Source organism: Ambystoma mexicanum, chromosome 1p, assembly GCF_040938575.1.
Source record: "Ambystoma mexicanum isolate Mex_15411 chromosome 1p, UKY_AmexF1_1, whole genome shotgun sequence".
Lineage (NCBI taxonomy): Eukaryota > Metazoa > Chordata > Amphibia > Caudata > Ambystomatidae > Ambystoma > Ambystoma mexicanum.
The window spans coordinates 775597070-775609431 of record NC_090921.1 but is presented as its reverse complement, the minus strand read 5'-3'; the positions used below and the strand labels follow the sequence as shown (position 1 = coordinate 775609431).

The 12362-nt window shown below is 47.5% G+C and overlaps 1 protein-coding gene across 1 annotated transcript in view; it reads right to left on the bottom strand.

Moving 5' to 3' along the window:
• The window catches only part of SLC27A3 (solute carrier family 27 member 3), a 442422-nt gene that overhangs the window by 111500 nt on the left and 318560 nt on the right, over nucleotides 1–12362 (bottom strand). The window lies entirely within an intron of this gene.

Genomic DNA, 12362 nt, shown 5'->3' with positions numbered 1-12362 from the left:
GAATCCAGCAACAGTCCCTTATCACGCCCAAAACAAATTCCCATCGCCCCTTCAAACCCTGGTGTTCCTGCAAGCCGGGCACCCTCAGTAACAGTCGTGCAACAATCCCATGAGCTAGTGAATTACAACTCTTGCGATAATAATCACAGTACATATACATAGCATATTCGTACCATTCTGGCGGACCCCGGATCCTCCCTCCAGTTATGCTTCCTCAAGCAGCCACCCTATCCTCCCCGGCTTCTGCATCATCCTCGGAATCTCTTGCCAATATGAAAGTACGAACCGGGCCCCACACATCCCCAGGCCTGGAATTTCTGGGCAATATCTTGCAATGTTCATGCTCTACATCACAACACCAAGTTAAGTCTTGTAACCATTTCCCAGCAGTTGGAGAAACAGGACTAGACCAGAGCAATACAATGCATGTTTTAGCTAGAATCATGCAAATAGACAGCAGTTTCCTCCCGCCTTTAGAAATTCCATGGAGCCACCCAAACAGGCAACAGAGAATGTCTCGAGGCACTTTGTGATAAATCACATGCCCAGTCAGCTCAGTAACTTGCCGTCAAAACGACTGAGAGGGACAATCCCACAAAACATGTATAAACACGGTGGTCAATTTTGCATCTAGGGCATCAGCCATCATTACAGTTGTCAAATTTCTTCTGGACCGAATAGGATAAATGAGCTCAGTGGAGAAATTTAAATTGAGTATGTTTGAACCGAGAGCATATCACCACTTTTTTAGTGTTCGAACACACACTGCCACCGTCTATCCTCCAGATCAATACCAATATACTCTGCCCACTGTGATCTACACAATAATGCTCCCCTAGGTGCTGCATCCAATACCGTCCAGTACATAGTGGACACCACCCTTCTGCCGTTTGCCGAGTTAACAAGATATTTCAAAAACGCAAATGCCTGTGGTTCAGAAGGGAAAACTGGAGACCGTGCCCCAAATGCCTCCCAAATCCTAATATATTGCAACACCAGCCCAAACCACCCCCCCTAGCTTGGTCTCAACCAGTTGCAAAGAATCGAAAGCCCTATCCACATAGAAGTCAAACATGTTGTTGATCCCGAGTCTCGACCAATCTCTCTTAATGATACCATTGCGTGTCGGGCGATACACTGGATATCCCAAAAAGCTAGCCCCGAGGTATACAGACTTAATGCCTCCATCTTCAAGCACAACCTCTGCCATTCATGAACTGTACATGACAAAGGGACACTTATCAATCTACATCAACACCAAAGTGCCCTGCAGAGAACAAGGAGGAGCTGACCATCTCGCACTATGCACATGTGGCAAAGGCTGCAAGCCCAGCATCCAGTATGAAACAAAGAAGACCTGGGCCACCAAATAATACAGTTCCACATCGGGCACATTAAGACCCCTGTGTTCCTATGTTCCAGTGCCTCCCCACCTAACCCTAGGAGTTTTAGGGGTCCACACTAACCTAATCATCAACGTTCGTAGCGCTTCAAAATATTGGGAACCAGGCCAGACTGGGATATTGACAAACAAACAAAATAGTTTAGGAAGGATCCCCACTTTTATGATAGCTGCACTGCCCATAAGAGAAATTGGAAGTGGAGCCCACTGCTCAATTTTCCCACGTAGCGACTCCAAACAAGCTATGTGGTTATCCATCAGCAGCTGTGATCGGCTTCTGCTGACCACTGCTCCCAAATACTTAGTACACATCTGCTCCCAACGGAATCCGTCTGATCCCAGCGGCTGCTGCGTAGCCAGATTCAATGGAAATAAAATGAACTTCGACTAATTCACCTGCAGTCCAGAAATTCCATTGAATGCTTCAATCTCCTCTGAAAGCGGTTTGCAGGTTTCTTTCTGGATCCTTAACATACCAAATAACGTCATCTGCTTAAAGAGATCAGTTCCCTGACCACTCCCAATGCAAGCCCTCGATGTCTGCGCAGTGTTCTCAAGCGGCTCCTTGCAGTTACGAACAAAATGGGGAACAAACACCCATGGCGCATCCACTGCCCCAATTCAAAGGATGCAGAGTGCATGCCAAAGAGACCAATCCGGGCAGTCACTCCTGAATACAAGACCCCCAATACATTGCAAATAATAGGACGGTAGCCCCACTTTTCCCAGAACAACAAAGAAATCATCCCAAGCGACCGAATCAAATGCCTTTTCCATATCTGAAAACGCTCCAACCGCCTGCACAAAGGTATCCATCCGAGTCAACATGAAAACAGCCTCAGTTGATTATGCGCCATATAGGGACCCGGGATGAATCCCGACTGATCCAGATGCACAACAGAAAGAAGAAATGGGAGCAACCTATTCGCTAGAATTATGGAAAATATTTTCGTATCTAAGTTAATCAGGCATATCGGCCTGTAAAAGGCACATTCCATTGGATCCTTGCCTGGTTTTAAAAATCGGGGAAATAACACCCTCACGCATCGTTGGGGGCAATGACCCGATCTGCAACGCTTCCTGTAACACCTGGATAAGGTAATTAGTGATATTAGGACCAAATTCCTTATAAAACTCTTGAGGTCTTTTTTTATTTATTTGTTTATACCATGCCATAGCCGCATTCGGCGCCATTGAAGTTCCTGTCGTGATAGACAGCCTTTCTCGTGGCCATCACCTCCGCACGACGAGTGGGAGAGATCCAGGCCCTATCTTGCAAGCCTCCATACTTGACTTTTCACGACACGAGGGTGGTGCCGAGGACGCACCCCTCCTTTATGCCCAAGGTGCCGTCGGACTTGGCGTTGCCAGTTTTCTTCCCGTCGCCTTCGTTGCAGGCCGAGAGGACTCTGCACTCGCTGGACGTAGCTAGAGCGCTGAAGTTCTACGTGGACTGCACAAAGAGTTTTCGGAAGACATCACAGCTGTTTGTGAACTTTGGACCTGTGAATCAAGGGAAGGCTCTCTCGAAGGCTTCCATTTCCAGATGGCTCTCCGGCTGCATCATGCACTGTCACCGGTTGGCAAACCGACCGCTGCCCGGCCGTCCGAGAGCCCATTCGACCAGAGCGATTGCTGCTACCACGGCGTTCCTGTCTGGTGTGCCCCTGCTGGATATCTGCAGGGCTGCTACGTGGAGGTCGACGCACACCTTCACAAGATTCTACTGCGTCGATCGGGAGTCCTGGGTTGGCCAAGCAGTGCTGCGCAACCTGTTCGCTTAAGGTGAGCCTGGTGAGGAGGTAAGAGATGCTTAATGTTGAGTTGTTGTATTGCTTAATGTTGAGCCTGTTGCCACCACCCGTGGTTGTGCATGTGTATACTGCTATGTATTCTTATATTCATGAGCATGTGAATCCATGCCAGACCCCATGCTGGAGAAAGAACAAGTTACTTTGTTCTCCAGCATGGGTCTGGCATGGATTCACAGGCGAACCCTCCCTCCTTCCCCTCTGCAGCTCTTCACTTGGTTATACTGCCACTTACGTGCTACCAAATCTGAGGATGGCTGCCAGGGGAGGGGCTTAGGGAGAGGGCAGTCATTGGCTGGGGGCAGTATGACCCAGAGATCAGTGATTGGTTACTACTAAGAAAGACAGATCAGAAACGAAACCGATACTGATTTTTTCTTTACCGAGGATTCCCAGCCTGACGACGGGGAATATTCATGAGCATGTGAATCCATGCCAGACCCCATGCTGGAGAAGGAAAGTTTATTCCAATTTGTTTCTGCAAAAACAAGGAAAGATCTGCCAAATCCTCTCGCTCGTTTGATCTGTGGTGTGATCAATAGATGTTGAGCACTGGAGCGCAGGGACCTGTTAGGTACATATTTTCTTATTGTTTGCTTCAGGTATGGTGGTGCCTCTCCATGGACACATTTATGGGTAAGTGTCAATATCTTAAATTGAATTCTTTTTTCAAGCGGGAGCCAGTGGAGCTGTAACGCTCACCTGATTCGACGGAGGCGCGGGTCTTGGCAGGAAGGTGTCTGTGACTCGAAAAGTGATGTGCAGGACTCGATTGGCTTCTGGGGTCGAACCTCTTCGCACTGTGTGTCGAACTCGAAGAGTGAGGTTTCTGCAGGTGAAAGAATATGGGGGTTAATGGCCTAGGTTGTTGAATGTCCCTCTCTCTCTCCCCAGCTTTTCTGTAGAGCCTCCCCCCAGGTCAACGTGCTCACCTTAGATAGGTGAATGCTGGGCTCTCCATCTGCGTCCGGTGCAGGGTGCCGTTGCCAGTTCCTTCACTGGTGAAACATTGGCCTCTTGAATTCAGAGGATGGTTACCGTCGTTATCTGCACGAGCGGCGAGTTTCTGGACACCTTTTGTCTTTATAGTCTTTAAATGCGTGGCACGTTAATATTGAAAACCCTGTATAATGCTTTTCCCTTATGTATTGCAGGACTCTTTGGATGGAAGATGGAGTGAAGCGCCTGGAAATTCGTAAGTATGGCAAGCGCTCTAACTGTCTCTTTCCTTGCAGCTTAGTTTGTGTTAAAGAGACGCCGGAGTATTCGCAGGCGTTTTATTGCGACGAGCGTGATGGGCGTGAGTAAATACCTGCTTAATGTCTTTTTCTTTTGTCTTTCAGATGTTGGTTTGCAGCGCCGGAGTCAGCGGAATGCTAGTAAGTTTTAACTATACTTTGTCTTCTCAGGCGGCGATGCAGAATGAAGAAATCCAGAATTCACGGCGTGCCGGTAAATATAACAATGCTTTTGGCTTTGCAGGCGAAGGTGCAGCGTGAAGACACGGCCGCGGCTGATGGATCAGGTGAGAAAGCACTGTGTGTAGAGTTTGTCTTGCTAACCTGTTGTTTCTCGTCTTTTGCAGGTGCTGATGTTGACTGGATACAGGAATGGTAAGTATAATTCTTGCAGGTTCAGGATCGAAAGAGGAAAGGCTGGAACAGACTCGGTGAGCGTTCTGCTGCAGATGCAGAATAACGCGAAGCACGTTTCAGCTATCGGGTGTGGTTTAAATAGCCTTGGAGTGATGAGGCATCTTCTTCCACGGCCCCGCCTAGGTAAGAAAAGAGTTCCAGTTTCCAGAAGAGTTCCAGTGCTGTATCCAGGGAGTGGAGCTGCCCCACCCAGGTAAGAAAGTAGTTCCTGTTCACAGAGGGCTTCTAAGTGGCTGGTAAGTAAGCAGCATGGTCTGCTGCAGGTAAGTCCACCCAAGCACTTTCACACCAATTATGAGCCCGGCGCTTCCAGTGCCGGGACCGATGGTTTTGATGAGCCTGGTGCCACCGGCGCCAGGGCAGGGTCCAAAAGGTCCCAGTAGGGACCGGCTGGTGCCTAGGATTAGGTTTAGGGGCATGCTCCCAAGGACGTTGGGCTGGTCCTGGCTCCTTGGGAACAGTGATCATGACAGCACCCCCCTCAAGGCCCCTCCTAAGCGTGTCTTCTCCGGGGGTTTTGGCTTGTTGGGGTGATTCAGATGGAATTTCTTGACCAGACGAGGTGCGTGGACATATTCTGAGGGTTCCCAAGACCTCTCCTGTGGGCCGTATCCTTTCCAATCAACCAGATAATATAACTTAGATTTGGAGATTTTGTAGTCTAGGATGTTCTTCACTTCGAATTCAAGTTCTCATTCTACTAAAACCGGTTCTGGAAGTTCAGTCAATCGGGTTTCTGGTTGTACTGGTTTTAATAAGGAGACATGGAATACTGGATGTATTTTCATATGCGTAGGTAATTTCAATTTGACAGCCACCGGATTAATTATGGCAGATATGAGATAGGGTCCAAGGTATCTCGGGATGAAGGTGCGGGGTCCTTTTAGAGGCAGGTGCTTAGTGGATAACCAGACCTGATCTCCTACAGCGTAGTGAGGGGCCTCTTTACGGTGTCGATCTGCTCCTTTTTTGAATTGAGCTTTAGCTCTTTGCAGATGGGCAGTGGCTTCCTTAAAAGCACGGGTGATTTCTGAGTGCAAGTGATCCACAGCAGGTGCTTCAAATTCTTGGGGAGGATCCAGGTTGGAGGTTCTAGGATGGTGTCCGTATAATAGGAAAAAAGGAGTCTTTCCGGTTCCAGAATGAGTCGAATTGTTGTAAGCGTATTCAGCAATCCAAAGAATATCCTTCCAGGGGTTTTCAGTTTGTTGGAGCATGCAACGTAGATATTGTTCTAGTGTCTGATTTGTCCTTTCGGTTTGTCCGTCAGTTTGGGGATGGTGACTGGTCGAAAGTCTTACATCAATTTGGGCTAGACGACAGCAACTGCGCCAGAAGTGGGAGATGAATTGACTTCCCCTATCGGAGACTAAAACCGAGGGAAAACCGTGTAAGCGAACGATGTTTTCCAAGAATTCTCGAGCCAATACTGAGGCTGAAGGTAGACCCTTCAGGGGAATGAAGTGAGCCATCTTGGAGAATAGATCCACGACTACTAAAATGGTAGTATACCCCGAGCATGGAGGTAAGTCCGTGATAAAATCCATGGACAAGGTATGCCATGGACAGGGAGGGATGTCTAGTGGCTGTAATAGGCCGGCTGGTTTCTGCTTCTGACTTTTATTCTGGGCACACACACCGCAGGAGATTACAAAGTCTCTAATATCCTTTTTCCATGATGGCCACCAGAAATGTCTTTTAATCTTTTCCATGGTTTTGGTAATGCCAGGGTGACCCTCCATTAGAGAGTCGTGATAACAGGAGATTACTTGTTTTTGTATTTTCTCACAGGGCAAGTGCAATCGTCCTCGGATATATGGTAGGTCTTGATCCACTGAGAATTCTTTTCCCTTTAATTGCCAGTCCTGCAAATCGGCCGGAGTTGGGAATGATCTAACCGTGGTCTTGATGTCTTCAAAAGATTGAGTACTGACCAAACCCAAAATCCTTTGTTCTGGGATTATGGGTATTGGTTCTGGATTGGTCAAATGTTCATCTACTCCCATCCGGGAGAAGGCATCTGCTTTTCCGTTCTTACTGCCTGGTCGATAAGTAATTATAAAGTCAAATTCAGCCAGAAACAGAGCCCAGCGAAGCTGTCTGGAAGACTGAGCTTTGGCCGTCTTTAGATATTGTAAATTGCGGTGATCAGTCATTACGGTGACTGTGTGTCTGGCTCCTAAAAGATAATGCCGCCATGCTTTAAAGGCCGATCTGATAGCTAAAAGTTCCTTGTCTGTAATTGAATAGTTGATCTCGGGAGCCGAAAACTTGCGGGACCAAAAGGCTACAGGGTGTAACCGGTGTGTGACCGGATCTCTTTGTGATAAAACTGCCCCCATAGCAAGACTAGAAGCATCCGTTTCCATGATGTAGGGGAGTTCTGGGCGAGGATGTTTTAGAACAGGTGCAGAAATGAATTTAGCTTTTAAGTCCTGAAAAGCTTGTTCTGCTTCAGAAGACCACTCAAAACGTTTGTTCTTTTTTAACAGAGCGGTGATGGGCTGGACTATCCGAGAAAATTCAGGAATAAATCTGCGGTAAAAGTTAGCGAAGCCTAACATGCTTTGAACTCCTTTTACAGAGGTTGGTGATGGCCACTTGATGATTGCATCGACTTTCTTTGAATCCATATGGACTCAGTTAGGTGACAATATGAATCCCAGGAACTCGACTTCAGTTACGTTGAAAACGCATTTTTCAAGCTTAGCAAAAAGATTATGTTGACGCAATCTCTCGAGAACCTTTTTAACGTGTCTCTGGTGTTCCTCTTCGGATGATGAATAGACAAGGATGTCATCAATGTAGACAACAACACACACGTCTATGAGTTCTCTAAGGACATCGTTCATAAAATATTGGAAAGCGGCAGGAGCGTTACAAAGTCCAAAGGGCATCACTTGATATTCGAATAGCCCGTACTTGGTGCGGAAGGCTGTTTTCCATTCATCGCCCTCTTTTATCCGTACCAAGTGGTAGGCTCCTCTGAGATCCAATTTTGTATATATACACATGCGTCTTTGACTTGGTCCAGGAGTTCAGGGATCAAAGGTAACGGGTATCTGTTTTTAACGGTGATTTGATTCAGGGCGCGATAATCTATGCAAGTCCTAAGGTCTCCTTCCTTTTTCAGAACGAAGAACAAAGCCGATGAAGCTGGAGATTTTGAAGGACGAATAAACCCGTTAGCTAGGTATTGGTCCAAATATTGTCTGAGGTGAAGATTCTCTGGCTCGGTGAGGGCATAAATCCTGCTGCAAGGAGAAGTTGTTCCGGGTATCAAATCTATTTGACAGTCGTAAGACCTATGAGGAGGCAGGGTGTTAGCTTGATCCTTCCGGAAGACGTCTTGGAATTCCTGGTATTCGGGAGGTAATTTGGGAACCTCCTCCGAAGAGATTGCCGCCAGTGAAACATCAGGCCTAGGATAACAAGTGGTAAAACATTCTGGAAACTGAACCGTCTTTGCTCGCCAATCGATCTGAGGATTGTGCTTCTCTAACCAAGGGATTCCCAGAATGATCTGGAACTGAGGAGCCTTGATCACATCAAACACGATTCTCTCCCGGTGTCCATCTTGACTCACTAGCGTCACTTCTTGGGTGGCATGCGTTACAGGTCCGGAGGCTATCTCCGTGCCATCCACAGTAGTAATGACGTCTTTTACAGCCTTAGGGACAAGGGGTAGATTCATCCTTGATACCATTTCACGGTCCACATAATTACCGATTGCTCCACTGTCGATGTAAGCTTCAATTGCATGCAAACGATCCGGACGTTCAGGACTAATGAGGACCATGGGTACCACGAAATGCGAGGTCAAGGGACAGATCTTAACGCTCGGCAAGAGGACCTCTACTCTTGTCGGGCTAGGTCGTTTCCCTGCTCAGAATTTGTGGTACAGGTATCCGCGGCTCCTACAGCCTTCTTAGCTGGTTTCACTGGACAGTCCCGAAGAAAGTGTCCTGAGTTTCCGCAATAGAGGCATAATTGCAGCTGCCTTCTTCTTTCCCGCTCTTTCTGGGTTAAAGGTCCTTTCATGCCCCCTATTTGCATGGGTTCCACCGTGTCAGCTCCCCTAGTAGAGGTTTGTGGTTTAGAAAACACTTGGGTATCAAATTTGGAACGATCTGCCTTCCTGTTCTGTAGTCTGTGGTCCAATTGGACAACTAAGTCAATATAGTCTGAGCATTCTTGTGGAGGATTCACAACTTGAGCTAACACATCCTTGAGCTCTCCACGCAGGCCTCTGTAGAAAAGCGTTATTCTCTTATCCTCGGGCCATTGAGTTTCCACTATAAGTCTGTTGAATGAGGCTATATAAGTCAAGAGGTCTTGATTACCCTGTCGTAATGAAAGAAGTTCATTGTCCAAGGCCTGCCCTTGTGCATGTCTTGCGAACAGTTTCTCCATGCTGGACTGGAAGGCCTGGAAATCATGTAAAACCGGATCATCCTGGGTGACTAAAGGGATCGACCAATCTGCGGCGCTGCCACTGAGATAAGAAAGCACGAAAGCCACCTTGGTCTGGTCTGTTGGGAAAGCAGCTGGTCGACATAAGAAGTGTAAGCGGCACTGGTTGATGAACACCGCGAATTTCTTTGGATCACCAGAAAAGCGTTCGGGCGGAGCCAAGGGCACATTACCGGGCAGATTGATTTGCACTGGGTTTAAAGATGATGCAGAAGGATAACTTCCTCCTGGAACGGGCAAAGGTGTCTGTCATGCCTGCGTTTGTAGCAACTGCCTAGCGAGGTCCTCAGTTCGCTCTTTGGAAATTATCAGTTCTCTTCTTGGAGAGTTCGTTTCCTGACGAGCTGCATGTACTTCTGCTCTTAATTCTCCGAGCAACTGGGCTAGTTGATCAGTGTCTGAGGTTTCCATTGCGCCTGGGTAGGAGTATTGTGGTGGGCTTCGCGTTCTGTAACGCTCACCTGATTCCCACGGAGGCGCGGGTCTTGGCAGGAAGGTGTCTGTGACTCGAAAAGTGATGTGCAGGACTCGATTGGCTTCTGGGGTCGAACCTCTTCGCACTGTGTGTCGAACTTGAAGAGTGAGGTTTCTGCAGGTGAAAGAATATGGGGGTTAATGGCCTGGGTTGTTGAATGTCCCTCTCTCTCTCCCCAGCTTTTCTGTAGAGCCTCCCCCCAGGTCAACGTGCTCACCTTAGATAGGTGAATGCTGGGCTCTCCATCTGCGTCTGGTGCAGGGTGCCGTTGCCAGTTCCTTCACTGGTGAAACATTGGCCTCTTGAATTCAGAGGATGGTTACCGTCGTTATCTGCACGAGCGGTGAGTTTCTGGACACCTTTTGTCTTTATAGTCTTCAAATGCGTGGCACGTTAATATTGAAAACCCTGTATAATGCTTTTCCCTTATGTATTGCAGGACTCTTGGGATGGAAGATGGAGTGAAGCGCCTGGAAATTCGTAAGTATGGCAAGCGCTCTAACTGTCTCTTTCCTTGCAGCTTAGTTTGTGTTAAAGAGACGCCGGAGTATTCGCAGGCGTTTTATTGCGACAAGCGTGATGGGCGTGAGTAAATACCTGCTTAATGTCTTTTTCTTTTGTCTTTCAGATGTTGGTTTGCAGCGCCGGAGTCAGCGGAATGCTAGTAAGTTTTAACTATACTTTGTCTTCTCAGGCGGCGATGCAGAATGAAGAAATCCGGAATTCACGGCGTGCCGGTAAGTATAACAATGCTTTTGGCTTTGCAGGCGAAGTTGCAGCGTGAAGACACAGCCGCTGCTGATGGATCAGGTGAGAAAGCACCGTGTGTAGAGTTTGTCTTGCTAACCTGTTGTTTCTTGTCTTTTGCAGGTGCTGATGTTGACTGGATACAGGAATGGCAAGTATAATTCTTGCAGGTTCAGGATCGAAAGAGGAAAGGCTGGAACAGACTCGGTGAGCGTTCTGCTGCAGATGCAGAATAACGCGAAGCACGTTTCATCTATCGGGTGTGGTTTAAATAGCCTTGGAGTGATGAGGCATCTTCTTCCACGGCCCCGCCTAGGTAAGAAAAGAGTTCCAGTTTCCAGAAGAGTTCCAGTGCTGTATCCAGGGAGTGGAGCTGCCCCACCCAGGTAAGAAAGTAGTTCCTGTTCACAGAGGGCTTCTAAGTGGCTGGTAAGTAAGCAGCATGGTCTGCTGCAGGTAAGTCCACCCAAGCACTTTCACACCAATTATGAGCCCGGCGCTTCCAGTGCCGGGACCGATGGTTTTGATGAGCCTGGTGCCACCGGCGCCAGGACAGGGTCCAAAAGGTCCCAGTAGGGACCGGCTGGTGCCTAGGATTAGGGTTAGGGGGCTGCTCCCGAGGACGTTGGGCTGGCCCTGGCTCCTTGGGAACAGTGATCATGACAGGAGCTTTTTGCGGTTCAGTGAGATGTGATCCCTTCTTGTTGCATTAAAGATTATTCTGACCGCGTCGTTCTGGACTATCTGCAACTTCTTGATGTTCCCTTTGCTTGCACCCCTCAGTAGGGCATTGCAGTAATCCAAATGGGGCATAATGATGGCCCAAACCAGGGTTTTGCAGTTTTTGCAGGATACTAGTGGGTTGATCTGCCTTAAGATTTTTAGATGGTAATGCACATTTTTTGTCACATATTTAACATGGGCATCCACATTTAGAGAAGCTTCAAAAATGGTGCAGAGGGCTTTTACCTTTTCAACCACATTTATCACACAGGAGCCGATTTGAAAACTTGCGTAAAATGGGCCAAGTTTCTTCCTAGCCTGAGGAGATCTGGAAATCATGAGCTCAGTCTTTGAGCCATTTAAACACATCCAATGTTGTGTCATCCACTCCTGGATGATCGAATAGATCTGGTTCAGTGTTTCGGTGTCTTTGGTATAGTCCCTACTAAGTTGCATAACTAGTTGGAAGTCATCTGCGTAGTTAGTAAAATGGAAGCCCATCCTTTCCAATTTGTCACACAATAGTCTTATATAGATGCTGAATAATATTGGTGAGATACATGCTCCATGTGGTACTCCAAACTTGATGTCAATCGGGTCGGGGCAAGCCGTACCCCAACAAAATTGTGATGTTCTCTCACCTAAAAAGGAAACAATCCATGCCACTGCATGGTCAGAGCAGTTTCCCACTTTAGTTAAGGTTTCTGATAGTCTGGCGTGATCAAGCAGATCAAATGCTGCCGTAAGATCTATTAAGACAAGCAGTCCAGTTTTCCCCTCATCCAAGAGTTTGCAGATCCAGTAAAGCCGTTTCCGTGCCATAGTTACGGCGGAAGCCCGATTGTTAGTGGTGAAACAGTGAGGTGGTTTCAAAATGAGTCTGCAATTGCTTTGTAGCAATTATTCCATTGGGTCCCGGGCTATAGAAGTTGGTAAACTCTTAATCGCTGTCAGCACCTCATTAGCAGTGATATGGCACGTAATAATTCTTTAGCTCCCACCTCAAGTGGATCTACGTTGAAAAACCGAATCCCAAAATCTCGAGTTACAAAATCGCAAAGCCCACTTGTTTGCAT